The following is a 25,306-nucleotide window of genomic DNA, read 5'->3' as shown; positions in this document are numbered from 1 at the left end:
TGCATCTCGTCATCATGTTGCACCTCATCATGCAGCACCATGCTGGACATGCTTGCTGTCCCATTATGCCACTGCTACACAATGTCATGGTTGTCCCATTGTGTGATTGTTGCACTATGTCATGACTGTCCTATTGTACCACTGCTACAGAATGTCATGGTTGTCCTGTGTATCCACCATGAACCATTACCGCACTATGTACTTGCTGTCCCATGTATCCACCATGAAACATTGCAGCAGTAAGTACTAGTTGTCCCATGTTGTACCATTGTACCATTGCTCTCCCATTGTGCACTATATGCCATTGACCATTGCTCTCCCATTGATGTACCATATTTCACCAAGTTTCCGTTGTTGTCCCATTTCTTATCATTGCAGCACCATGTAGCATTGTTGTCCCAATGCTGCACCATACCTCACCAAGTTGCCTTTGCTATCCCATTGCTTAACATTGCAGCACCATGTAGCATTGATGTCCCACTATTGCACCATACTTCTAGCTATCCATATTGTTGCATGTCCACCATTACCATGTTGTCCCATTGCTACACCATACTTCTCGATGTTACCTTCATCATGCTACCACTGATCACATAATTATGCCATTGTACTTACTGTGCAGTGCTGCAATTCTAGGACTGGTTAGGGTACTAACCACAGTCCCTAACAGCCCATCAAAACTATCCCAGAATTGCACTTAATGACTAATGTTGTCTTTGATGGAGATGTGGCCCTCCATGCTGCTCCTTTAAGGTAGTTTCAGGGCCAACAGTTTTACCTATATCTTTCACACAGTTGTGGCATCCAAATGCCTAACAAATAACACTTGCGAGCACCGAAACACATTCATTCTTCATGTTGTCACTAGGGCTCTTCTCTTGCTATGGTTAAGGCAGCCTTCGTGTGTATAGATTAGGGCAGCGTATAGGAGTAGGTATGGGCAGCATATAGGAGTGGTTATGGGTAGCATATAGGAGTGTTTTTACTACAGCCAGGGCATCTCTTTTTCCTCCATCTAAGGGATATCTCAAACCCTTCCAAAATAGTGTATGGATTAGGGCATAATTGCATTTAGCTAGGGATTGATATGACCTACGTTTAGGGCATGATAATACTGCGTTAGTCTATGAATAGACTATGGCAAGGGCTCCAAGATTAGGGCTATTGAAGCTCCCTTAAATAGTGGACAGAGCTCCCTTTGAACTATGGCCAAACCTTCAAAAGATGTGCGGCTAGGGCATCCTTCTTTTTCTGCATATAGGGTCTCCTTTGAGATGTGCGATTTTCCCTTAGAGATTCTTCTTTCCACTGAAATCCAAAACAAGTGGAGAAGAAGAAATATCAAGAGATTTGTGTGTTCAAATGACTTGCAAGGAACTTGTATTTATACCAAAATGTGAAGCAGAAGTGGGGGTAGTTCAGTTGGTGGCCGACCTTGACGAATTGTCCCATAACACAAATAAATTCATATCTCCATGAATACTTATCGGAATCGGATGATCTTTGGATCAATCCTACACCTCTCGATGAGTGCGATCTAAGAAAAATATCAGCTTCCATAAATAGGATGACCAACATGGAGTTTCAGCCCTAGTTGCCCTAGTTACATGGGAATTTCACACCTTTTCAACCCAACCTAGAATGGTCCCTCAAGTTCACCCCGAGCTGAGATCTCCTTGCCAGGAATCAACCCATGTGTGATCACTTTCTCAGGTATTAAATATTTGTGTTTAACGATAAGGTTTCCCATCTAGTGACATCCCTCTTTTGTGGACATTCTTATCCACTTTCCTAGGCTTTTCTGTAAAAGCCCACCTTTATCTCCCGCAATGCTCTTATGATTTTCTAAGCTTAGCATCTTTCTCCAACAAAGAAACTTGATAGATATTTATCTCTAGTAGTTCCTTTAGGCTTTTCTAGGTGCCTCATTCTCAAGCACATATATCTCATCTATTTATTTACTAATAAATAACTATTTACATAATTAATTCAATATTCTTATTTTACTTTTCCCCTATTCTTCCTCACCCAATTTGGTCTAACCAGAGTGGTCTTACCGCAATAAAGGGATATTGCATTCTCCTCCCCTTTTATTAACACCATCCTCGATGTTCGGTGTCCTGTCCCTTTCAGTAACCTTTTTTTTTACGATTTTCTTCCCGTGTAGCCTATTCCAAATAAAGGCTCTCACTATAATCTATCTTGAGCTAAATCCTCGAGTTGAATCTCTTGCTGGTTTGAGATGCACCAAGTCCCATTAGTCTATTTTTTATAACATATCACATACTTATTTATTAGGTAATGACCTATACAACACATTACAAAGAAATACTAATCAATCACTATAGTTCCTATGCTCACTGTTTAGTGTGGTAGTAATGTTTTGTTATATTCTTCATGCTGTCATAAAGCTTTATCTTTTCTTAAGAGAAAAAAAAATTACTTCCTATCCTTTCTGTCTCCAATGAGATGTTTGTATTCACCTCATGTGATGACTCAATTATGGGGCATTCATATTCCTATAATTATGTCATGCTCCTCTTCTGATACATCTGCATATCAACACGCTATTCACATTTATTCCTCAATGCTAGTATCATTAGTATTTTACTATACTAAACCCTATAGCCATACCTATGATCTTCAACATAAAAAAATATATATTTATTTTTGCATTGCTCCAATAAAATAACAATTACTAAGGGATGCTACGTAATAGATTAACATGAAATGTTATAATATTATTTTTGCACTTACTTCTTTCTCCTTTTTCATGGCTACAACATCTTGGTTAAACCATCCTTCAATTGCTTAGCTGTCTCCCTTCAACCATTTTTAGTGGTAGAATGAAATTGCCTCATTTTCTGAGTATGCTTACACTTATGATAGAACTCACTTCTTGCAGTTCATCTGCATTTGTAACATTATTCCTATGCATTCAAACACTGTTATTAACATTTAACATAACGTTATGACAATGTTATAGATTTCTCTCTTTTTTCAAATTGACCTTAATAAATTTCCTTGGGATTATTTTGTTAGACATGTCCATACCCTTCCAATAGCCGGCAAGGGTAGAAAGACATTACCAACATAGATACTTACTTGATTCACATTTTTTTATACATATACACACACAATGCATTAGTGAATTTATTTTCACTTATTCCATCCATCTTCAATCTCATGAGTATATTTTCATTACCAACAAAATTAAGTTTAAGACTTCCTTTCCATTGTTTGGTTGTGACTTTCCTTATTTTTTTCTTAAGGTTTTTCCATTTGATGTTCTACTTCATTCATTCTTGTTCTATCCTACTAGCTTTTCAAGTGGCATGATTTCGATCCACCTTCTCATAATTTTTCTAATTCAAAATTCCTTAAATCTTTATGAATTTTGGTGGATTACCACATTGACCCAATCCTTCACTAAAGTATAAAACTGGAATTTTCTACATTATTTCTACACTATCTTTTAGTATCTCCATTTTTTTGTCAACAAAACTTTTCCTTCGTTAGTGTATGATGGTGCACACATAGCCTTGCTATACAATTTATCCATCTAATTTGAACCTCCACTCTAAATTTATATGGCTAGATTCTCTTCCAAACTACGTATCTTTCCCAATACATGATATTTGTTCATTGTCAATTAAGAATTCTCATATTAAAGAGTTCTGCACTATTGGAAATACTCAAGGAAATGAGGTAAACAATGACATTCGTCACTATGTAGGCCTGAGAAAATTCAATATACATTTTTATTTTGTGTTATAATTTAGCTTAAATTAACCCTCCTTAATACTCATTCATGTTTTCCAGCATTGGTTTCGAGCTAAAACTCTACCCTCACACGCTTCTGGACATTGATTACCGAATAGGATATAACTATAAGTTCTTTATCCAATTTCTTTCTTTTATTCCTTCTATGAGGTTTTCCTCCATATATCACATCTCAAGGACTCCTTTTCTAGGTGTAGTGACACTTCAGTGACGTGAAGAAACACTAAAACAACACTATTTATGTTCAGCTAAAACCATTTTTTTTTATGACTAAAAATAGTCAACTAAGACCCTTCCAATCTACATTTAATGAAAATAGTTTGAGATATCACTTCTCATGTGAACACAATTATCCTAAAATATGGTATGGATGAATGTTCATATCATGTGAAACTACTAACTCCCCTGGATTTTTAATGTGTTATGTTCACATGTGTTTTATAACAATGGAATGTATATTTTTTCCCATGTGTACCGTCATGGAATTGTCAAAAAATCCACACATTAATTATCACTCACAGTACTAGGGAATAAGATTGTATCCTTGTAGTTTGGAAAAATATTTTGGTGTCACTTGAATGAATGAATACCTTGAATATTCATCTTATAGATTTAATAATAACAAAAGAGATATTTCAATAATGTTAATGTGGTAAAAGCTATTAGATTACATGAGTCTGGATCTATTTATGTGTTTAATTGGGTTCATTTTTTTATACTTTATCAGCTTAAGTATTGTATAACTCTTCCTTGTCTACCATAATATCACTTTTTGTTTATGTTAGTAACTTCCACAACATAGAATTTAACTTTTAGTGTCTTGAGAACTTATTTAAATACTAGATAAAATGTTCATCCAAACATCGCTTTTCCATTTTGCATCAAGATTTAGTAATTGTAAGAACCCACTTTTTACCCTCAAGGGAAACCATATATCGAGTTGGTGTATGCCGTTTCCATTTATTAATGATAGCGTTAATTTTTCTACCTCAGTTTGGTGATGAAGAAGTGAAATTTTTCTGGTTTTCTCATATTTTTGTGGTATGTTACTAGGCATTGATCCAAGATGCAACATATATCCACTTTACCCTTTTGTAAATAGCACAATCTCTTTTATTAAAATTTTGGGTTGGGTCATCTTTAGCAACAATTTATATTGCCAACTTTCTCAGTTTCTTTTTTAGCCCACGCTCGATTATTCAATTACTTCCTTTTTTGTTCCACCCGAAATGGTATTCACACTCGTTCAAGCATTATGTCATAGCTATTTGGCATGGTCAAATTTTCTGATGTAGGAAAACTCATATATACCCACAGTATGCATGTAATATGCATATATCTATCTTGCCCCAAGAATTTTAACTCTCTGTTGAGTGAAATATTCAGTTCTTAATGGGTCAGGCCCCCTTAATAAATATCTGTGGAATAATTTGTTTATTAACCCAGTTTATCCCTTAATTCATATTTTCTATTAGGACTTTATTCAGTCCTCATAACCTTCATTAAACCTTAATTAATCCTTCGTTAAATGTTAATGCCCGCACATATATAACCTTTCCCCACTCCTTATACTTTGATTTTATCGGACTTAACCCACAAAACCATCTATCGACTTTATTTATATTATAATGCTTTTCTAATAGAAATACTCTACAAGCATACATAACTTACCTTTTCATTTTCCACAGTATTTACACGTTATTCAATGCATGCCTTATCGCAATCACAATCTCGTGATTTCACGGGACTCTTAAGACTTCTCCTTTCACATTCGGGATGCGATAAAACACCTCGACTTCAATAAACATAAACTGCAGTCATTACTTTCTTGGGTCCGCTCTTCTATCGAAGTTTGCATATTGCATGTTGCATTGGTTAAGGGCTAAGGTTAGTTCACTCATCAATGAAACATTTCGATTCAAGATTTATTAAAGCTCCTCCATCATTGATCAAGTTATATGATCCAACGATTCACAATGATGTTGCATGTTGAAAATCCTTGTGGGCCAAGATTTATTCCTTACCATTTAAATGTTGCGATGCAGGATTTTAACAATGATCCTTCCACGCAATTTGATCCCCTCCGTTGATCTGGTAGATCCAACAGTTCCTATGCATTAACACTTCATTCTTTCATTCTTCTTTCCAATTGGGTTTTACGCCATTTCTCCAATGTTTCTCTGTGGTTTTGGTTATTTCAATGGTTCTTCATCCTTCCATTTTTCTGATGTGCGACTCCCTCCTGAGATTAATTCTCCATATTATTTAATAACTGTCATTCTTGGATATTACTTTCATCTTGCAATCAGCTCATGCTGCATTAAAATCCTCTGTCTCATTATTCTTCACTATGTATTATGTCGAACTCTGTCTGCATACATATATTGTATTGAATTCTAATTCATTCATAATTCATCATGCCATACTCGAATCACACATCTATACAATTTTGACTTAATCCTCTGTATATATTTAAACACACAGTTATACAATTTCTCTATCTTTGGCCTGATCTTCTAATGTCAATGACCTGTGTTTACAATTTTCCCGTAGGCTTATGGTCACACTCTAACTAGCTTTATTATATAACTAACTAACCTCTCCAACCTATATAACCTCTAAATTTTCCTTTTAGGCTTACATTTATACAAAAGGATTCTAAAACCAATTCTCGTTTTAGCCATAACCCTCTCAAAAAAATCCTAAAATCTCTTCCTCATCCCTAAGGATCCTCTCCAATCCTCAAAATCATGAACTAACTCCTAATCTAAGATTTTAAATCAATTCTCAAATCTCTCAATCTCTCAACTATCCTAAATCTCTCATATTCTCCTACATTCAAGAATATTTACAAATATGTTTCACAATATTCCATTAAATCATATTCTCATTAAAATCACTCAAAAGCCTAAATAATTACATTAATTCACACTTAGCAAACCAACTTCCTTGAAAACACAAGACCCCCTATGTCTACTAAAATACAATGATATTATTGGGCTTATTTCTCCTGCATCAGACTCCCAAAGTAGAAAATATTCATGATCTCTTGATCATGTGTGTTCATATGCTAATAGAAAACCTCCAAGGTCCCAAACTTTAGTTTGTAACTACCCAAATGCCTTGCACCTTTATTGTTGTTGCATGTTTGTTTTTTGTTGATTCATCTTCCTCTCCTTGTCAATAAGGTTCAAGTTCTGATTGATCATCCTTCCTACTACTATCAATCTCCTCCATATGAATTATTTCATCATCAACTGCCATAACTCCTCAATCTCCAATTCCAGCAGATCCTTGGACTCGTCCATACTCTACCACTTATTTCTACCTCTTTCTCTTTGTTTCAAGTGGTTGTTGTTGTCCACTAACTCTTAAAACTGTTGTTCTACTCTTTGAAGTTGTTGAATTCTATCACTTACTCTTACTGCCTCCCTTTCATCCTTACCCTCTTTCACAGTTATTTCTTTCTGCATTAAATCCTGACTTTCCAACATCCTCTCCAGCAATTGAACATCCCTATTCCATGGATTAAATTCTTCTACAAAATCTTCTTCTTTCATTTTTACTTGGCTACTCATCTGTGTCAAGTTTCCTCTAGCATCTATAACTAAACATGCAATCATAAAAGAAATATTAAAATAAAAATCATAAGGCTCCTACGCCTTTTCTTCCTTTGGCAACAATTCATCTTGTTGCTCTAATTCTTCCTCCTCTCTCAGCACACTAGTATGCTGTTTTAACTTCTTTAAAGACTTCTCTAAAGAACTCTCTAATGTACTCTCAAGATTATCAGTTAGTCTTTCCTCTACATCATATGTTCTAATGATGTCTTTCTAATTTTTTCCACTGTAGTGAACTCCTTCCTCTGTAATCGCACTCTCATACTCTGAATTTTCTAGCAAGTACTCTAGAAATTCAATTTCTTTGTGACACTTCATACGTACTTCATCATTACTTATGATTCCTGCATTTATACACAAATTATCAATTTGAAAATTACAAGGTTCAACAATTTCAACTGTTGCTTCACATATTAGTTCTTCAGATTGAATTTCATTTCCTTTCACAAGAATTTCTTCCTGTGTTGTCACAGCTTCAAACATCAATGCATTACTAAATTCTTTCTACTGTAATAATTCACTCCTTTCCTCATTCACAAGACATTCCCCATCATTCTTTACTTCAGAATTTTTACCTTCTGAAAGATAATCTTCCATACTTTTGAGAGCTTCAAAAGATTTCTCATCCTCTTCAAAACCTGTAATCAGATAAAAATTATTAGATTAAAAATTTATTAGATTCAACAATACAAGGTTTTACATTCTCCTATTGGTCTAAATTTGTCCAATAGTTCAGAAAATCATCAATAATTCCTTCTTCTTCACCCATAAATTCACCCTGCTCTAGTTCACAAATAGACACTTCCATTTCTAACTCAGCTTCTCTAAGTTTTTCCATCAGCCGCTTTAATTTCCTCTGTTGTAGCCTTCGTTGTAACTTATTCCATTTCACTCGCTTCTTCTTCAAGACCCATCCTTGTCTCTGGCTTTCCTCTAGTATCATCATCAATACAACGAGTTGTTCTTTCATCTCAGCAATCTCTTTATCAAATTTCTCTTGACTCATCCTCTTTCCATTTGCCTTGGCATGCTCCTTCTTCATCTTTCTTCTACTGTGATCTTCCTTAGAACGTCTGTTATGACTATCAATATCCATCTTCTTTTCCATCTCTATATTCATGAGCTCCTCACTCACTCACTATGAGTTGCATTAAAGCCTCTACAACAACAAGCCTTCCTTGCTACCACTTACCTCACCAAGCTTTCCTTTGTACTTGGTCTTTTGGCAAGCACTTGGTTCTCTATCTCTCGAACCTCCTTTTGAGCACTTCTCTCTAGTCCTAGTATTCGACTCATCTGCACCTCTCAAGAACACAACTATCCTCTTAAATTTCAATCACCATGAAATCTTGGTTCCGACCACCTCTTCTTCCACGTAGAAAGTCTTACCAGCTTCTTTTATCCCTTAGCAATTCTACCCACATCCTTTTTGGAATTTCCTTTATGATCTACAACAATACCTCTGCAATAACAAGTCTTGTTCTTGTCACATATGCCTCGCTAAGCTTCTCTCCTCTGAGCTCATTCTATTAGAATTTCTTTAGTTCTTTACTCTGGAACCAATTGAACATTCCTCGCTCTAGATTGTTGCAACCTTCTCACCTCCTTATGCTGTTACTTATGCATCATTATAAAAACCACACATTCTAGAATATTCAAATCAAATTAAAACAAAACATGTCATCTCACTTTCAAGATCTCTGCATGATCTTGTTCCTCCATTCACCTTCACTTCTAATGGATTGTATAATGTCTCTTACATCTGCAAGTTCTCCCAATATTCTGTCATACCTTACCTCTGTGTATTTACTATTTCTCAAATTACAATTTGGTCGCCCTCGCCTGCTTTCATCACTATTCACCTGTATATGGACCTTTAGAGTATAACTCTGTTCTAAACTCTTTCAAAGAAATGTTCACAAAGAATTTCTTTGTGTTGCCTTAATACCAAATGTTTCAATTATAATTCTGCTATGATACCACTTTGACGCAGGAAAACCCATGTATACCCACAGTATGCATGTAATATGCATATGTCTTGCCCCACAAATTTTAACTCTCTACTGAGTCAAATCTTCGGTTCTTAATGGTTCATGCCCCCTTAATCAATCTCTGCAGAATGATTTGTTTATTAATCCAGTTTATCCCTTAATGCATCCTTTCCATCGGGACTTTATTCAATCCGCATAACCTTCACTAAACCTTAATTAATCCTTCATTAAACCTTAATGCCTACACATATGTAACCTTTATCCACTCCTTATACTTTGGTTATATCAAACTTAACCCACAAAACAGTCTATTGGCTTTATTTCTATTATAATTATTTTATAATAGAAACACTCTACAAGCATACATAACTTACATTCTTGCTTTCCACAGTCTTTTCACATTATTTAATGCATGCCTTATTACAATCACAATCTTGGGATTTCACGAGACACTTAAGACTTATCCTTCCGCATTCGGGATGCCATAACACACCTGAACTTCAATAAACATAAACCGTAGTCATTACTTTCTCAGGTTGGCTCTTCTATCACACTTCGCATATCACTTGTCGCATTCGTTAAGGGCTAAGGTGTATCTCCCATGGATATTTGCGATGTGATCAAATCTTTGATCGCATCGGAAATCACAATCACATATCGAAATCACTTGTGGTCGGGGTTAGTTCACTCATCAACAAAACATTGTGACGCGATATTTATTAAAGCTCCTCCACCATTGGTCACGGTATACAATCCAACGATTCACAATGATGTCACATGTCACAAATCCTTTGGGCCAAGATTTATTCCTTACCATTTAGATGTTGCGATGCATCATTTTAACAACGATCCTTCCATGCGATTTGATCCCATCCGTTGATCTGGTAGATCCAACGGTGCTTGTGCATTAACACTTCATTCTTTCATTCTTATTTCCAATTGGGTTTTATGCCATTTCTCCAATGTTTCTCTGTGGTTTCGGTTATTTCAATGGTTCTTCATCCTTCCACTATCCCACTGCGTGACTCCCTCCTGAGCTTAACTCTACATATTATTTAATCACTGTCATTCTTGGATATTAATTTGATCCTGTAATCGGTTCACGCTCCATTACGATCCTTTGTCTAATTCTTCTTCATTGTGTATTCTGTTGAACTCTGCCTGCATACATATATTGTACTGAATTCTGATTCATTCATAATTCATAATGCCATACTCAAATCACACATCTATACAGTTTTGAATTAATCCTTTGTATATATATAAACACACAGTTATACAATTTCTCTATCTTTGGCCTGATCTTCTAATGTCAATGGCCTCTGTTTTACAATCTTCCCGTAGGCTTACAATCACACTCTAAGTAGCTTTATTATCTAACTAGCTAACCTATCCAACCTATCTAACTTCTATCTTTGCCTTTCAGGCTTAGATTTATACAAAAGGATTCTAAAACCAATTCCTGTTTTAGATTCATATCCCTCTCAACAAAATCCTAAAATCTCTTCCTCATCCCTCAGGATCCTCTCTAATCCTCAAAATCATGAACTAACTCCTAATATAATATTTACGATCAATTCTCAAATCCCTCAATCTCTCAACTATCCTAAATATCTCATATTCTCCTACATTCAAGAATATTTATAAATATGTCTCATAATATTCCATTAAATCCTATTCTCATTAAAATCACTCAAAATCCTAAATGATTACATTAATTCACACTTAGGAAACCAATGTCATTGAAAGCTCAAGACCCCCTATGTCTACTAAAACACAATGATATTGTTGGGCTGATTGCTCCTGCATCATTTTCCTACCTACCCTATACTCCTTCCTGCATGTGTGCTTGTAGTGATTTAAAGAAAACTAACTTAGTATTATGTTTCCCTTACCATTGAGTGGTTATTCAATACATAATTATTATACTTATTTCCTCCATATTGTTGTTCTGGAACTAATGTAAGTCTAGTAACCTAGTATTTTTGGAGGGTTGAACCTAGAAAATTGATGGTAAGAAAAAAATATTACAAAAATTGTACGGATACTTTACCATTCTTAGTTTAGTGTTGTGTTGATGCCCATGAGGCCCAAAGGTTGAGCCTAGGCTCCGGTACCATATGTCACATACCCAATTCTTGCTTCTTCTTCTTTTTTGTACTAGCAAACCAATGTCAAATATTAACTATTCTGAGTCCCTGACTTGCTCTCATGCATGTTCATTTTTTCCTTAATCTTTCCCAAAGAGGTGGTGATTTGGATAATGTACTATACTTGGAAACCAAAGTACATTGAATATTTGGTTAACTACTCCTTAGATGTTCTCCACTATCCATGGTGCTAAATCTTACAAGCTCCCACCTTGAAGGTGAAAGAGATAGTTGTTTCCCCTTAGAGGGAGACGAGGCACTTCATCCTCTTACCTTCCTAGTGGATGTCAACATCACAAGTGGATAATTTAAATCTCTAATAACTTATTCTTTAAATGGTTATGAAAATTACTCTATGCTTAACAATTAATTGTTTCATATTATATTACTATTAATAACCCTATAGAATTTACTATATAAGTATGGCTAATGCGAGCCCGTTAACCAATATGAGGTATTTAGTGGTGGGTATGGTTCTAGCCAGGTATAGTAGTGTCAATGTACTACATTTATTTCATGGCAACCTATCTATGTTTTTCTTCTCCAATATTGAGGCTTGTGTTTAATGGTCGTGAGGTCTATTGTATTACAATGTTCTACTACTGATGGTATGTTGTATTACATTGTTTGAGTTATTATATTGTTTACCCTACAACACCTTCCAGATAATTCCTACGTCTTACAGTTAGGAGTGTACCCTCTTCGCGAGTCCCAATTCCATATGTAACACTCGTCCTTGGAAGGTTAACCTTGCAATGTGATTTTTCAATATCTCCTTCATCATGTGGAGGACATGTTACCACCAGGGTTGCATTTGGATGATAGATATGGAAAGCTAGACATCCATAGTCATGATGGTTCGCAAGTGAGGAGAACTTGCACAACAATATTTCTCCTATGGCTACTCGATTTCAGTTGCATTTCAACTTATCATCTCACAAGATTTCTGTCTCCTCCCATTCACCTTTGATGAATATGAATTTAGTTGATCAGAAGCAGGATAAGTTTTAGTTATATCGTGATTCCACCAATCGCCTTTTAGTGGAGCCTCAGAGCATTGTAGCACACCATTGTTGGAGGAAAATCCTCGGAAAAAATCATTCCCTCGAGAAACTTATTGCCTTAAAATCCAAGTTAGAGATGGATACAGTGCTGGAGTAAGTGAGTAAATATGTGAAATTTCTGCAGGCGCAACTCCACATTCTAGAGCTTATGTCTTCATTTTTATCTCTGTCCAATGGTCTCGGCTCGGAGAGAACACTAAACCCTCGCTCAAAAAATAATGTAAGATTACATTCAACATCAAGTGCAGCAGGAAAAGGAATTTCAATGAACAACAACGGGAACATGGAAGAACAACGGGAACATGGAAGGACAAAGGGAGGGTGAAAATCTATCAAATAAGGAGATGCTCCATCTCCTTGTCACATCCCGTGCAGTTCAGAGAATACTCTGGAGTAAGGAGAAATGGTTTAGAATAGTAGAACAATACCAGATTGTGGTTGTTGCGGAAAGTTCTAATAATTTCTCTTTTAAATTTCTCGTTCCATAAATAGTTCATTTCAGATGTTCATATTTTAACATAATATTGCAACAAAGGATATAGGATGGATAGGATTTATTACATTGATTCAAATGACGTTTTCCTATTCACATCTCTTAGATTTATGGTTTTATTCCTAGAATAACATCGTTCGGATTTCACATGACGAGCTTGTGTAACTACAATAACGACAGCACACAATAATACAATTGTGTGTTAACTCAATTCTTTTGAGTTTCTTTTCCGTTCTCAAATCACTTGAAATTGGTAATAAAATGTGAATGAAGGATGTCACTCTGACTTATATATCTAAAGGTGATTGTCTAGTATAATATGAAGGATGTTAGTTTGAATTATATATCTAAAGGTGATTGTCTAGTATAAGTATGTGTGTTAGATGACTTATTTCAAGTGCTGGAAAATGGTTATTAGCTTTAAAATAAAATTATTAGTTTTAAAATAAAAATAAATTAGTTTACAAAATTTCACTAGCTTGTCATAAAAGTTATATCAAGTAACAATGTTAATGTAAATGAAAATATTTTTTCTATTTAGAGATTTTTATTTTTGGACCAAATCACTTTTATTAGATTTTCAAAATGGAATAACATACAAAATTTGTCTTAAGAGTTCCCACACTCTAGTTCTCACTAGAATTTTTGAGGTTGGGGATTGGAGGATACCAAAAAAGACACTTAGGATACATTATTTTGGTGAGGCATAGAAGCCATGTCATCCTAGTAAAACTAAAAAAGAGACTGGAACTAGCATCATCAAATCAAGGAGGGGGGGTGTACAAGGAGATGTAAAGTAACAAAAAAAATCATTAATGTTGAAATAAATATGTTGCACTCTGGCTTCCAAACTACAAATGTGATCATTAGTTCAAAGTGACTGAGCTTTGCAGTATTTCAATTTAGCTATACTGAATATCGGTAAGGTAGGCCACTATGTCAATTCGATCGACATACATGTGGTCCTTTCGGATGTCAAAATCAATTTGGATGTGCAACAACTGCTCATCGAGGGAGCCGAAAGAATCCAGGGTCTCAATGTGGCATGGAGATCCACCGTAGAGAAATGGCTTCTATACCTTGTAGCTTCTATGCCATATCTCCTCGCTTGCTGTATTGGTGGATGATAACCTACATTCAAGATTAGGATGACCAACCTTTTCATGTTGGCCCATCCCATGACGAGGAAGTCCGTGTTGGCAAGGCATATCGAACTTATGTCATGTAGAGTTCCATAATTGTTTTGTTTTGATAGCTATTTTCCACCATTTTCCTCTTTTTCATGATCATTATGAACTCAATAAAGGCAGTAAATCATAGATTTCGATAAGGTAATAACTCTTACATGTATTATTTCTCATATGATTTAATGTTCCTTAGTATTATATTAAAGAGTTCATTAGCTACAAATTAACATTATTCTACAACCATTTTCTAATCTGCAGCTACCTCGTTGGGGTTCTGGTGCACTAATGAAACAACTAAGAATATGGGTAGTTGAGGAATGATCCCCTCACGGATCTCCTCCTATTCGCTAAAGCCATTTCATCAGAAGGATCACACAGCACCACTGTCAAATATACAGTTCAACATGGAGATCGAATTGCATTTTTATTTGACTCACATTATGCTGAAGTTTGTGCACATTTTGATTTAACATTTAGGGTTGTTGGGGAAGTCCTATCTTTTCACTTAGGTGCACATGAACATGAATGCTTTCAATTGATCATGGTACATGGTACAGTTAAATGTAAGAAACAAATTTCATTTCTCTTATGGCCATTTCACAATATGTATTTCATGTAATGGCATTTCATTTATATTACAATGCATTGAACATAGACTTGTTTCTTTCGTTAGATTAGGTTTAATTTCAAACATAACTTGCATTGATGTAGATTTATTTTTCATGATTGATGTAGTGCTTTTTTTCTCCTTGTATTAAACATATATTAACTCTTAATGTTTCTTAACCATAATACATATATTAACACTTAATGTTTCTTAGCCATAATACATAATAATTTATTCATTTTTAATGTTTCCTAAGCATATGGTAACACCGAAAAGTATAGAAGGCAACTGAAATATGGATTTTACAAGAGATAATGTTAAAACTCATTTAATAAAGAGTTATGAGGGTAGTGATGGAACTGTTGTCGTTATTCATTTTTTTTACATGAACGGTTAGATTGATGTATTGATTCTTGGCTGAAAAAACCCTAATTCAGATTATAATGAGGTAAACAGGGATCAGATTTCTCATTTGTCACGAACCAATTGACTTCCTTTCTAATGAGTGTATGATTTTTGCTAGTTGTAATTCTTGTAGCTTTATCTATCTTTCCTAGCTTGTAGATACAGACAAACTGCTTCAATAAAAGATAGTAAAACATATTAAACTGATGGTTAAGGGATGGGATCCTAGCCTTCGTCTCCATCTCTTAGGAGTACTCGGGGGGAGAAGAACCGCTTTGTTAGCTTCAGCATCGGCTTCTTTATTATTTTCTCTCTTAACATGAAGAAACTCCAAATTCTGAAAGGTGTTTGTTAGGAATCTAATTCTGCTCAGGAGTCTTGATAATCTTAAATCTAAAGGAGAGGAATTAATCACCATGGCCATTATAATGGACTGAGAGTCCCCAAAAATAATTGCATCTTTGCTTCAGCTTGAATGCTGGAGTTGAAGCCCACTCCACAAGCATATCTAGATTCAGTTTTGCCTTCTACGTTTTTAACAACACCACCTACTCTAGAGCTGTTGGGGTTGCCTTTTGCAGCACCGTCAAAGAAGAGAATTTTCCTTGCCTTTTTCTGCAAAACTCAACGAATTCTGTAGCATTGAGACGGATTTGCCATTGCTTTAGGGGGGGGAGTCTAACATTTTCAACGAACTGGAGGCCCAAAGAGGCTCCCCATACAGCGTCTTGGTCACTAAGGTCTGCACTGTCTAGCTGTTCTCCCAGACACTCTTTCAAGTGGCTTTTGATTTTGACCCAGATTATCTTGGGGTCACTCTTTTTGTCATTGAAGATCCTTTGGTTTCTTTCCAACCAAATGTGCCAGCAGGTTAATTTGGGGAGGGCGAGCCAGGCGTTTTTGACATGTCGATTCTGAGAAATGCCACCAGGATATAAGCGCTTCTAGTTTGAAAACAATTCTGAGCAATGATTTGGAGGAGCGAAGTCAGAGTTCAAAGGGCTCAACGCCTCCTTCCAAAGAATAGCTGCGTAATTACAGGAGAGCATCAAGTGAGCGGTAGTTTCTTCGTGATCTTCGCACAGCGGGCAGTGAGAGGGACCGATTATGCCTCTTTTACGAAGTCTGTCCTCTGTCAGGATCCTGTGATGACAAAGGAGCCAACAAAAGATATCAATCTTGGGGAACGTTGTATGGGACCAGATCCCCTGCCAGGGCCTCGGATCAGGCGGCGCATTCGGGTGCTGAGTAAGCTGTTTGTAGCCCTGAAAAACTGTATAACTACTCGAGATCGATCCCCATCCTCGAGCATCTGCTTTCCTGATATCCAATGGAGCTTTGCCTTTTAAATGGGCGAGGAAGGTGGTGTATTCTTTGGAGAGTTGCGTTGGCACCTCAAGGTTTCTCCATCTCTGCCATTTATTATTTTCCCATTGGGATAAGTCCCACAACATTTTGACGCCTGCACTATCCAACCAGACTTTTAACAGGACCAGAGAGCGATCCTCAGCGATGGGGTCACTGCCCATAATGCGATCCTCCCAAATGTTGATGCACTTTCCATTTCCTGGAATCCAATGTGCATGTTGTTTAATTAAGACAGAGGCTTTTTCACACAATTTATGGATCATAGTACCAGGGGTGGTGGTAGGATTGTCTAAACAGCATCCTCTCTACCCACATAAGTACTTTTTCCATAACAAATGCTGAGCCCAACCCAGATTTGGAGTGATGATCCTCCATACCAGTTTTGCCCCCAAAGAAATATTTTGTTTGCTAATGTTCTTGAAGTGCAGCCCGCCTTCCATTCTGGGCAAGGAGATTATGTCCCAGCTTATTAATGGGATTCTCTTCTCATTTTCTTTACCACCTTTCCAAAAAAAATTCCTTATATATTCCTCCATTTTCCTCGTAATGCCAATAGGAGCCATCATCACTGCAGCGTGATAGATGGGAAAACTATTCATAATAGCTTTTATTAGCACTGTCTTACCTGCTAAATTGAGCCAGTTGAATCCCCAAGAGCGAATTTTGGACTTGAATTTTTCCAGCAGAGGCAGCCAATCTCTGCTGAGGGCTCTTTTTTGGAAGACAGGGAGACCAAGATACTTGAAGGATGACCAAGCAGAGGAGGCTGCAAAACCAAAACAGTTAGAAATGGCTTGAATCATTCTGATCGATGCATTCCAACAGAAAATGTGACATTTGCCTTTATTGAGGCTACTTCCTAAGTCTTCATAATAAGCATCCACCACTTCTTTGAATCTTTGGGCCAAGAGTAAGGAGGCAGTGCCCAGCAGGAGAGAGTCGTCCGCGAACAGAGCATGATTTATGCTTTTGACACCTCTTGCAATGTTAAGACCCATTATTTCTTGGTCTGCCTGTTTTTTATTCAAGAGGAAACTGAGGACAGAAGCCTGAAGGACAAAAAGCAAGGGGGATAGAGGGCACCCTTGCCTGAGCCCTCTGGAGGCTTTCAAGAAGTCCATGGCCCTCCTGTTCACCAAAGGGGCGATCCATGGCTGACTGATGCATGCCTTGATCCAGGTGATGAATTTGGGTCCAAACCCGAACTTGTGCAAGACATCCAATAGAAATCTATGCCTCACTTTGTCCAAGGCGTTTTCCAGGTCCAATTTGACAACCATTCCTTTCTCTTTCCGGGTCAAGCTTGTGTGAATTGCCTCCTGGACTAGGATAAAATTATCCACTATATGTCTTCCCTGAATAAAACCTCCCTGGTTCTCTGGAATAATGGAAGGGAGGATGATTTTCAACCTGTTGGCAATCACTTTTGTTATCAGTTTGTAGCCTATGTTGCAAAGGGAGATAGGGCGAAATCTGGAGAAGGTGTTGGCTCCTTTTTCCTTAGGGATGAGGGCCAAGAAAGCTGAGTTGGTACTTCCTCCTATTTTCTGACAATTTTGAGATTTCCGAACCATTCTGCCTAAATCTTTCTCCACAATCTGCCAACAGTTTTGGAGGAATCTGGCAGTGAAGCCGTTTGGGCCCGGGGCCTTATCAGGCTCCATGGCGAAAAGGGCGGTTTTGATTTCCTCATTAGTGACTTCTGCTTCCAAAGGCTAATTCATTCTGGCCGAAATCAGTGTGGGCACCTCATTTGGTAAGATTGAAGTCTGCCCCAGGTCCTCTTTTTCACTGTATAGATTTTTGAAGTGAAGGAAAGAAGCATTTTTATACTTTGAATATCTCTGTGAATGGTGTTCTCTCCCTTGATTTCAGAGATAGAGTTGAAATTTTTCCGAGCTTGGGCTTGCATGTGTAAGAAAACAGAGTTCCTATCTCCTGCCTTGAGCCAAAGTCTACGGGATTTGACCCTCCAATACTCTTCCTCGGCTAGGCTTGCTTTAAGAAGCTTTTGCTGAAGTTCCGCCTCCTTGTCAAGGGATTCTTTTGTGATCACTTCATTTTCTGCTTTCAGTTGGTGGTTCTTGAGGCATTCTTGAATCTTCTTCCTTTCCACTGATGGGTTGGGAAGGGTTTTAACCCAAGTTTTTAATGCAGCTTTCACTCTCCTAAGATTTTCTTCCCAAACGTAGAAGGCAGAGCCGTTTACAGGTTGCTTCCATGTGTCTTTTACTAATTGCATAAAGGACTACTCCTTGACCCAACTGCTCCTTGACCCAAAGTGGACTGAATTTAAAGGGGATAGGGCCTTGATCCATATGGGCCACAAGATCAAGTTTGATGGGCCTGTGGTCAGATACACTGCAAGGAAGGATGTGCATTCTAGATTCTAAACCAAGAAGAAGGAAAGAACTTTGAACAAGAAATTTGTCTAACCTTGCCGCTATGTGACCCAGACCAAGCCTTCTGTTGGGCCAGGTATACTTTCCTGATGAGGGTTTGATGTCAATCATATCCCAATCCTGGATCAGATCCTCCACCCATTCGCGCGCCGGATCCCTTACTATGCTTCCTCCACATTTTTCAGCCAAAGTTAATGTGAGATTTAGATCTCCGGCAATGATGATGTTTGCTAGATCTTCAGAATCTGCCAATCCTCTAATGGAATCCCAGCAGTGCTTTTTCTCTCCTGTGCTAACTGGAGCATACACATTAAAGAGACAGAGGGACTCCTCTGAGTCCACATGTTTCAGCTTTGTGAACATCCAATGTGAGTTGGCAACCTCTTTAATCTTTGAGAATTTGTTTGCGTTCCAAAGGGTTCCCACGCCTCCTGAGGCACCCCGGGCTGAGACTGCTTGTCCTTCGCTTCTCTTACATAGATTTTTACCAATATGGAGGAAGACCTTGTCCTCCATTTTAGTCTCCTGGATGAGGAGTATGTGAGGAGAATCAGATCTCATCAGATTTTTGATGGCTTCTTCTTTTATTTTGCTCCCCATACCCCTATAGTTCCAAGAGACGATCTTCATCACTTGCTTTTGGTGTGGGGAGCTCCTTTAGAGCTCTGGAGCTGATTTATAGTCATCTTCGGTGTTTTAGCCAAGAGTTTCTCAAGGGTAGTCTGACTTCCTTGTAATTTGTCTTTGTAGGTCTCCTGCTCCCTTTTTTTGTGGGCAGATTTTCGGCCTCTCAATGATCTTCTGGCCGAGGATTGTGAACCTGCTATTTCTCCTTCCTCTTCTGAGTCCTCTGAGCTTTGCACTTCCTCAGCCTCTTCTAAGGGTATCTCTTCCGTTCTTTCTCCATTGCTTTTGACTTACTTTAGCTCCAATGGGGGGCTCTTTGTAGGGTGGTTCTTCATTCAGTATCTCTATTCCTTGAGAGTCCTCTGATGCTGGACTTAACTGGATAAATTTATTACCTTGTTCTTCCATGTGAGGGATTTGGGACCTAGAGCCAGTCTCGGGAGCTTTGGCATTGTTGTTACCAGTTCTTGGGGCTTTGTTTTTGGTTCTTTTAACCTGCGTCCACCCTTCCTCCTTGCCTTTCTCTGCTTCACTATTTTTTGGACAGCCTCTAGCAAAATGGCCGTAGACATGGCACTTCCTGCACTTGAACGGAAGCTGCTCATAATCCAGCTTCTGAACATGCGTCCATCCTCCGACCCTGAGCTTTATTGCCTCAGGCAGACCGACCTCAAGGTCAACTTCAACACAGATTCTAGCGCAATCAAATTGATCTTTGTTGTTGGCACGATCGATGAATTTACCTAAGGTGTTTCTGATGTGCTTGAGGGATTCCCAGTTCCAGCAGTGCATTGGCAGGTTGGGAAAATGAACCCACACAGGGACGGCTGAGGGGATGTGAATTGTTGGATCAAAGTCGGGCATCCACTTGTTGAGATACCCCCTGAGGGCCCATGAAATAGGGGCCATTGCGAAATATCAGCTCCTTATCTTGTTTTTCAGCAAATTCAAACAGGAAGAAACCCTTCCCCAGGAAATACGAAGTGACTCTGTTTTTAGTGAGCAGCGCCCAGTTCCTTGCGACCCAGCTCTCCATAGTTTTTGGGGAGGGCCAGAGCCTAGTGAACTGCCCAACCAAAGCCCGCTCCGCTAGAGAGAGGGCGACTTGGATTCGTTTCTCATGGGGAAGCGAGATCTCAGGAATGTCGTCTAGGTGCTTTACAAATTTCGAAGCCTCAATCATTTTCTTTTTAGGAAGACAACTGAGTGGCTTGACAAAAGCCTCGGATTTAGAGAGAGAGGGCGTGTCCATTGAAGTAGTCATAGCTCGATCTAATCGAGCTCACCTAAGATCAATGGACATAGCCCCTAGATCTACATGGAGGAAGCCTAAGAAAGATGCAGCAGAGGTCGAACCACCGATAACACCTTGCAGGATCAGCACCACACGAAGAAGGATGAGTCCTCACGGCCTCAGGGCCGAGGAGATGGCCTCAGATGCAGATGCATAGCCACAGGGCACTCTCGCAACTCCAGATCCGATCAATCTGTTGGAACTCTTGTCGTTATTAAGAGATAGTAAATTATCATAAAAAATTATCTAATTTACAAAAAAAACCAATTTTAAAAAAAATAATAAATTTATTTAATTTATAATTTTAAAAATTTAAAGTAATATATATTTAATTATTATTTCATTTTTAACTATTACATTTAATAAAAATCTTTAAAATTTAAACATAATTTGTATTTATCTTATTTAAAAGCAATGTGCTCATCACGTAAATTAGACCACGGAATTTTTTTTTTAAAGTCAACTTTTGCATTAGATACCTTCTTATATAGTGAATTCAAAAGATCACTCACAAAATTTCACTAGTTTATCATAAAAGTTATATTAGGTGACAATGTTTAATGTAATTGATAATATTTTTCTTATTTAGTGATTTTTAATTTTGGATCAAATTAATTTCATTAGAATTTCGAAATGGCATAGAATACAAAACTTGTCTTAAGAGTCCCCACACTCTAATTGAGACCATAATTTTTGAGGTTGGGGATTAGTGGATACCAAAAGGGATATTTAGCATACATTATTTTGGTGAGGCATAGAAGCCATTTAATACTAGTAATAACCAAAAAAGGGACCAGAATTGACATCATAAAATCAAGGAGTGGGGTGTATACGAAGAAGTAAAGTAACCAACAAAATCATTAATGTGGAAATCATTATTTTCCACTCTGGGTTCCAAGCTGCGAAGGTGATCATTAATTCAATAGTGACTACTTTGTCGAGTAATTCAATTTGGATATACTAAATATCTGTATGGTAGGCGATTCGGTAGACATACATGTGGTCCCTTATGATGTCCAAATCAATTTGGATGTGTAGCAACTCCTCATTAAGGGAGTCCAAAGAAGCCACGGCCTCAATGTAGCATGGATATCGAGCCTAGAGAAATGGCTTCTACACCCTCTAGCCTCTCAATTCAAGATTGAGCTGACCATCTTAGGCATACTCGCCCATCCCATGACCAAGAAGTCCTTGTTGGTGAGGCATATGGCACTTACGTCACATACCCAAATCCTACTGCTCTTTTTTTTTTGGTATTAGAAAACCAATGTCAAATGGAAATTCTTCCTAGTCCCACACTTGTTCTCATGGATGTTCCATTGAATTGTTCCCATGCATGTTCCTTCTGTCCTTAATATTTCTCAAAGAGGTGGTCGTTTGGATAATGTAGTATACCTAGAAAGGAAGGTAGTTTGAATATTTGCTTACTCGTTAGATGTTCTAGGTTATCCATGGTGCTAAACCTAACTAGCTATTTCCTTGTTCTAGGTTATCCTTCATTCTCTTATCTTCCTAGTGGATATATACATGGCATGTGGATAATTTACATCTCCATTAACTTATTCTTTAAATGGTTATGCACATTAATCTATGCTTAACACTTAATTTCTTACGATTCTATTACTATTCATAACCCTATAGAATTTACTATACAAGTATGACCAACCGTGCCACTTTAACCAATCTAAGGTATTTGGTGGTGGGTATTATTCTACCGTGGTATAGTAGTTTCACTGTACTACTTTTATTTCATGGCACTCTCTCTATGTTTTTCTTTTCCAATACCGAGGCTTGTATTTAATGGATGTGAGGTTTCTTGTATTACAGTGTTTTACTACCTATGATATGTTGTATTGCGATCTTTTTTTTATTATATTGTTTACCCTACATCACCTTCGTGACAATTCCTAAGCCTTATAGTTAGTAGTGTACACTGTGTGCGAGTACTAAAACAGTATGTATTGTTCCTAACCTCGTAATGATTGATCTCCACATCTTCTTTCATCACGTCGAGGATATGTGACCATCGGGGTGGCATTTGGGAAACAGAGATGGAAAGGTGCACATCCACAGTCACGATGGTTTGATGAATAACCCTAACCACTACTTAACCCTAATCACTTGGTCCTTGTATCCTTTCTTTATCATACTCTTCTTCCAATGGCACATCTCTGCGCTCTTTGTTCCATCCTTGCCATTTGGCCTTCTGTAGATGTATACAGGTTATGTAAACAAGTGAGCTATGAAACTTGTCTATCTTTGTTAGACCAGGTGTTCCTATAGGTAACAATTTCCATTTAAATCATTGTATTTACTTTCTTCCTTTGTGAAGTGTTTCCCTAAAATTTTCCACCATTTATTTTCTTTTTAGGGTTACTGATTGTATTCTTGTTTCCATTTTCATGGGTAATGGCGTCTCCAAAGATTTCACCTTGTCCATGCTATATCCTAGAGGCTTCAGGGTAATTTCCATGGAATCATTTAGGATTTCATTTTTTACAACTGTGACAGGAAATTATCTCTATCCCCATTTCCTACAGGAAGCATAAGGGCATTGACCCTTCTACTACCATAACCTGAAATGTGGGAAGGACTTCCAAGTTTGGGTGATGTAAATTAAAATTCCTTTCCTTCTTATGATTTTTCACTGGTCACTATGTCATAAGGTGGAAACTCGTAAACTCTTCATCATTTCACAACTCAGACTCTCGTTTCTTCTTTTCTCATTTCTATTTGGTAGAGAAGACAATGCTACAAAACTTGGTGTTGTTTCTGGATCTCACTTTTTAGCTTTGAATAGTTTCCAGGGAGTGCAAAGGTTCTTCCAGCACCCACTATTTAGAACCTCAACTAGGTAATGTTAGATATTACCCATTTGTAGTTTTTTTATTTTCATTCATCTTCCACTATGTGAACACAATTTTTCTTCTTTTTATAAGGGAAATTATGACTAACTCTTTCCTCTTGTCAACCACCCCATTCCAAATGGAAGAGAAAAGTCTCATAATGTAGGTCGTATGACAGGTATGTCATTAGACTCATTAAATCATAGTTTGATCTTGTTATTTGAAACCCTCTTACATTTTAAGCAAGCGTCTCCAGTATGTGTACTAGATTTAATTCCCTACTATGTAACCTATAACAGGAATGGATATCATTTTCAGACTAGATATATTTGTCTCTATTCCACTTTGTGCGAGGATTCTTCGACAAATGTTTTTCCTAATAGCCGTTGGAGCTACTACAAGTCGGTTTAGTATATCTATTCTAGGGATGGGTTCTTATAAAATGTTTCCTAGAAAGTGTTTTCTCTAGCTACCTCACTTCACGTCTCACTTGACATTCATTATGGAAAGATTAGAGTGAATAACAATTAGGATCTAAGAGATTATCTTCTAGAGGGGATTGTTTTAGTTATTCCAGAAAGGGATAAGTTTGTACTGCTTTTTTTTTACAATATCTGAAAAAGGTATTTTGGCTTGATATATGTTGCTTCTTAATTTCATGTTCGGTAGTAGTCATTCGAATATTGGTGGTTCTAGTTGTCGTAGGCCGAGGTTAATCCAGGATGGACCCTATAAAGCATAGTCAACTTTTTAACATTTGACCATTTTGTATTTTAATATGTAGCAATCTCCATGAAATTTTGTTTTATCTATTTTCATTACAGAGTTTCGTTTACTTTACTGCTTGCACTATCAACCAATTTTGAGCTTATCATTCATGCGAAGGTTTAATTTCACAATTATTTGAAGGTAGGAATTATATTCTCGTATTTTTCCTATAGTTGTTGAGAACCGAGTTCCATTTATTTATTCTTTTCTAAATATGGTATGATAGAATCTCTATGTATTCATAGTTCACGCATAGATTAAGTGATTTAATTGAGTGGGAGAATGATCTCCATTCTAAGAGTAAACCCAGTTTCCATTTCCTAATATTACCACCTACTTACTCATTTAAAGCTATGGCTATCTCCCGCCACCTCATATTAGGATCTCACGGCTTGTTAAATTTGTTGAATTCTACATGTCTACCCATGATATCATTTCCAAATCTAAATACACCTAAAGAACTTTTTCCACCTTCTAAATTCGATTTTTAACTTTCCAAAAATCAACAAGTTATAGATAAGAACACTTACTTTATTGGCGATGGTTAACCCCATATCTGGAGGTCACGATGTTGGCCCCTGGTCAAACTTAATATCTATCACTAGGGTCGGCCCTAATGAAATAGACTTTCATATTACCCCCAAGCGACCAATATTCCAAGCAGGTCTATTGTATAAACTTGGTATTGAAATATTCGTTAT

This window comes from Pinus tabuliformis, chromosome J (assembly GCF_031772625.1).
Source record: "Pinus tabuliformis cultivar Carrire ecotype Pingquan chromosome J, CPIR1, whole genome shotgun sequence".
NCBI classification, from domain to species: Eukaryota; Viridiplantae; Streptophyta; class Pinopsida; order Pinales; family Pinaceae; genus Pinus; species Pinus tabuliformis.
The sequence above is the reverse complement of the archived record's forward strand: the minus strand, read 5'-3'. Positions refer to the sequence as shown.